The following is a 5,491-nucleotide window of genomic DNA, read 5'->3' as shown; positions in this document are numbered from 1 at the left end:
GCTGATTTTACCTTTTTTGTAATTTTATCTTTATTAAAAAAAAAAAAAGTACATGGTTGTCTTTTGTCCATCATTGAACTACAAAGAGGAAAAACTGTTTAAATTAGGCAGACTTATCTTTGAATACCTAGCAAGTTTAAATAGACAGCTGGCAAACAGGCAAATTGAACTGTGCTGTTTTCATTGACTCCACACATTCCAGTGGTTCCTATACGAGGTGCAAACACATGTTTGGGTATACAAGTGAGATTTAAATGGTTAAAGTGATGCTGGAATAACTTCATTGTATGAACTCGCATTTTAGTGTGAATGTTTTAAAACTCTGCAGTCACATGCCTTGTACTGTCCAAGAACCTTTCCCACCACCAGAATCTACCTAAAAAAGTGACTCATTTGCTGTTCATGAAATCAGTATATGGTCATCTTGAAAAGCTTGCAAGATAGTAAGTGAAACGTGGGATTTAACTTGAACCCCATTCTAGTTGTTTTACAACTATGAGTAATGTAAAATTTTCTCACTCTCTTACAGAGGATTTTACTACCCTACCCCCTTTATTGATTCATGAGTTAGTTCTGGTGCTTGAATTAAGCAGAGACCTCAGTGACCCCATTCCCCTTTTTTTTTTCTCAATCTACAATTGTCTTACAAAGCTTTGAAATCAAGGTTTCAGAGCAGTGAACACAGAAGTTAGCAGAACTGCACTGCTACTCAGTCTTTTTTCTTTTTTTCAAATATAAGGTTTTCTTGCTACATTTTTAACCTATTTTCTCTCTATGGTTGTGGTATATGTTGATATTGTGCCTGATGCACCCCAGGGCAGCACTGGCCCTCGTGGCTGCCAAGGCACTGCTGGCTCATGTTCCACTTGCCATCGACCAGCATCCCCAGGTCCCTTTCCAAGGTGCTGCTTTCCAGCATCTCATTCCCCTGTCCATACATCCAGGGCTGCCCCATCCCAAATGCAGATTCCAGCACTTTCCCTCATTTAACTTCATAGGGTTGGTGATTGCCCAGTCCTCTAATTTGCCAAGGTCTGTCTGCTGGGCCTTCCTGCCCTCGAGAGAGTCAACAGCTCCTTCCAGTTTTGTGTCATCTGTGACCTTGCTCAGTGTCCCTTCCAGTCCTGTAAGTCATTTATGAAGATATTGAAGAGCACAGGGCTGAGGATGGAGCCCTGGGGGAACCCATCAGTGACAGGTCACCAGTCCAATGTCACCCCATTCCCTATAACCCCTTGTGCCTGACCCATGGCATGATGTGTTTATCCAGCTGTGTGCCTGACATTTTGGCCAGAAGGATACTGTGAAAGAAAGTACTGAAAGCTTTACTGAAATTAAAAAAGATTACATCAACTGGATTCCCTTGATCAGCCAGATGGGTTACCTTGTTATGAAAAGGAATCAGGTTTGATAAGCAGCACTTTCTTGCTGTGAAGCCATACTGGCTGTGACCAATGATTGAGTTGTCTTTCAGATGTTTTTCAATATTGTGGGAGGAGAAAAGTTTAATTTTCTTAATGCTTTTTTAATATATGCTTTGGTTTCTGCTTTTTTTTTTAGTCTTTACTCTTTCTGAATACTTAATTTCAATGCCTGGGAAAACTTAATAAGGATAGAATTCTTAAATAGGTAGAGAGAGGAGAGATGTAAGAGTTTTTTTTTCAACACCCATGTACTTGTACTGCTATGCTCTTTCTTCCAGGAAAGTACTCATGAGACTCCAGTAGGGTTTATCTGACTCTGTATTGGAAAATCACACATTTAATTTTTTACTGCAGTTTGGTGTAGCTGACAGGTGACTCCCTGCTATTTGGATGATATTTTAAAAGTACATTTGCCCTGAGATTTAAGTATTATGCTAACTTGTTTCTATATATGACTAGAGCAAATATTTGCAACTCAGTTGCAAATTCAGAGTAGCATGAATTCTTAATTGCCTGCTTCAAGTGTTTGTTACCTTTTTGTCTGAAATTTAGAATGGATGGCAATTCTCTGTCATTTAAGACACTGTTAGTTTTAAATAATTTGTGAATTAATTGCTGGTTCTGTTGGAAATGAAGACTAAGTATGAGAGTAGAATTAGTGGACTGAAGTACAGTATTTAAGAGGACAAAATAGTGGGGGGGTTTATATGAATTAGACTGTTGCTGGCCATGGACTATGACCTGTTTTTGCTACACTGAGAACCTCTTCAGTGACACCTGTGTGAGGAAGCATTGCTTCTTTGTTTCATTTGAATGGAGATAGGTGAGGTGCAAGTGCTGTAGGACCATGCTCTGTCCAAATGGTTTGTTTGCCTTCCTCTTGTCTTATGTTATTTGTCAGCACAATTTTTCTGAAAAAGAAACCAAAGAAGCAGACAACCCAAAACACACAAACTAAACAAAACCAAATGCACCGCTCCCCCTCAAAAAAACCCCCAAATACAACCAACCAAAAAAATCCAACCCACTCCAAGAAGAAAGGTGCAACCTTTGTGTGCTGTAAAACAGTCATGGTCTATGCCTGACCTCTGTGAAGATTGGGGAAGAATGTTTGGGCAGGGGATTGGATGGTTGCTGTGAAAATTAGTTTATTTAATATTTTAGTGAATCGTATATGCCCCTTTAGAGCACCTAGAACTTCAGAGATGCTTTTTGTGATCTTAACAGTCTCAAGGACAAATTGCTGCGTTTTTTTTTTCATGGTTGAACCATGGATTCAGAGACAAGTCCTTTCCTTATAGCAAATCTTCTTCAAAATCAGCTTGGAATTGTGGCCAAAAAAGTTGAATTTATAGCATGGATTGCTTTTCTGTATTTGCAAGCCCCACAGAAAATACTTCTAATGTGCTTGCAGTTTTCCATTCCATTTCCATTGCATTTTGGGAACATGAGTATCTGTGTGGGGAGGAAAAAAAAATCTGAAAAGGAATACAGAATTTCTTTTGCTCAGAGCATAGAATTGCTTACTTCTGTACATATGTATGCTAGTGGTTGAAGATGGCTGATGTGGCTGCACTTAGCCAAATTCAGTGTGATTTAGAAATCTGTAAATAGAGCAGTATTAGAAAGGAGTATTATTTATGGTTAAGAGATGTTGCAAACATACAGCCTGTAAAATAATATCCAGAAGGCAGCAGCAGAAATAGTACCTTTATCAATATAGCTACCAACCATAGGATGTTTTATTGGTTTAGGGGATTTTGGGGGTTTTCTTAAAAAGTAATTTGTAATAATTATCTATTTGTGAGGTGAGGACATAGAACATGGAGACTAATGTGTGACCGTATTTGGTCATATCATAATTCACTCCAAATGTTCAAAAGTTGACTTCAACAAATAGAACTGTAAATGCAAATGTAAACATCTGCTCTGTTATGGGTATGGTTAAAGCACTGGCTTGAATGATGTATTTGCAGGGAGTGGGGGTTTGGTGAACTGCAGACATCACTCTTGTTTCCTCAGCACCACCAAATTTGTTCTTTGTTCTCCATCCTATGGTAAGAGGGTAGCTGCACTCTCTTCCCACTCCATGGCTGTGTCTTGATTTAACCATCTCTCTGTTAATAATTTTTTAAGTGAGGTAATTTTACACATTTGAAAATGTTTCTTTAGCTAACTGAAAATATGAATGGATGCAGCCATTTGAAAATGTTGTCTTCTAAGTGACAGGTTTGCTACTTTTTGCTAGAAAAATGAATCCTTCAAAGTCTTTATCTTTTTCTGCCTCACTTGTGTCATTTTGTTTAGTCATATCGTCTTTGTAAGACTATACACAACAAGGAAATACAGGAAATTATTTTTAGAAAGTTTATATACCACACTCAACTGTAAATTTGTGAAGTGTTCAATTCTTTCCATTTTACCTTAGAAAATGCCATATCTTTGAAATGGTGTTCATTTCATTCTGGCAAAACAAGCTATTTAAGTTGGACACCAGCAGGTAGAAATAAAGAATAATTTCCTAGATTATAAATTTGTATTAATTACAGCCTAGGCCTTAGGTTTTTCATGGTTGTGTTGCCATAAGTAGAAATAACCAATAAACCTAACCAATCAACCAACAAAAACAAAACAAACAAAAAGGCCCCCAAAGAAAGAAAAGAAAAAATCTGTGGGCAAGCTTTAAGTAATTCCATGTTGTATTTGCCAAATCATCTCCACCATCTCCACATGGGTGATGCGTATGCTGAATTGCTCTTTGTTTTTTAAATCTGTTTTTAAAACTTTCTTTGTGTGATGGTCTTTTGGCAATATTTAATTCCTTAAAATGCTCCAGGACTTAGCTGGAGGAGGAAAAAAAATCTATATCATTCCAGATTGTATCGTGCTGCTGTATTAAGCCTAGAACAAAACTGATTCAGTATTTATAAAGCAGCCTTTTTTCAGGCTAGTGAGCAATTGAAGACAGACAAATCGACATTTGGGCTGGAACTGGAGGGAAGATCAGAGTTAGTTATGATCAGAGAAGGGTTATGAGTCAGAGAGACATGCTGTTGTGTGTCTGACTGGGATCTCATTTGGTCGGGAAGGTTTTCAAACACAATGGCAACATACTTCTAAAGTTTCTACTTAGTATCTTTCTATGGAGAAAGTTTCTACTTAGTATCTTTCTATGGAGAATGAAATTATGAGGGAGATTTCTGACAGATCAAATTGGAAGAGCAATACTTAAACACCATGGATTTTTAAATTGAACCTTTCTGTGCTAACAGTCTTCATGTTAACCTTCTCATTATTTGAGTGAAAAGGCCGTGCCTCCCTACTTACTGTGCAGGGTTTTCGTGTTGTTTCCCTTCCCTCCTTCCTGCCCTTCCCCAACTATTTTTGGCAGTGTTTTTTCATTCGCTGTTCAGTGAATGGTAATACAAAAGGAATCCATGCATAGCCAGTGCTTCTGTAACTGCAGATAGCATATGTTACCAGTCCACAAAATTGTGCTATGCACCTGAACATCGAAAAGCTAGACACTCTCCTTTTTTCTTTCTTCTTTTTTTTTTTCTTTTTTTTTTTTTTTTTTTTTTTTTTTTTTTTTTCTAAAGGAAAAAGCAGAATGTTTCTAGAATTGCCCTGCAGAATTTGACATACTTCTTGCACCTAGAGAGAAACATTAAAACCAGTAAAGATGATATCTTTTCCTCAAGCCGGATGTTGATTTAAACCATTGGCAACATGGGAATAATACATAAATGCTCCATCTCTCTATCCACAACCAGCAGGAGTCCATGACACCATGCACACACAGAGCAAAACCAAAACAGTCAGAGATTGGTGTTTTGCAGAAGTAAGGACTTGTGCTTGACTTATGGGATGAAGAAGAAGCACCCAGCAAGGCTGTGCTGCTCTGCAGCCCCGAGGGAAGTGTGTGTAGTGCCTTTAAAAGCACTTGCTCAGCTTTCAGAAGCAGTTCAAGGGGAGGGATAATCCAGGTCTCTGTTCAGCCTGGTTTAGACTTTCTCCTGTTTACTTTTCACAGGCAGGTGTTGCTTAGCCTGGACGGCATTTGAGAG

The sequence above is a fragment of the Erithacus rubecula genome (assembly GCF_903797595.1).
Source record: "Erithacus rubecula genome assembly, chromosome: 2".
Taxonomy (NCBI): Eukaryota; Metazoa; Chordata; class Aves; order Passeriformes; family Muscicapidae; genus Erithacus; species Erithacus rubecula.
This window is presented reverse-complemented; position numbering follows the sequence as displayed.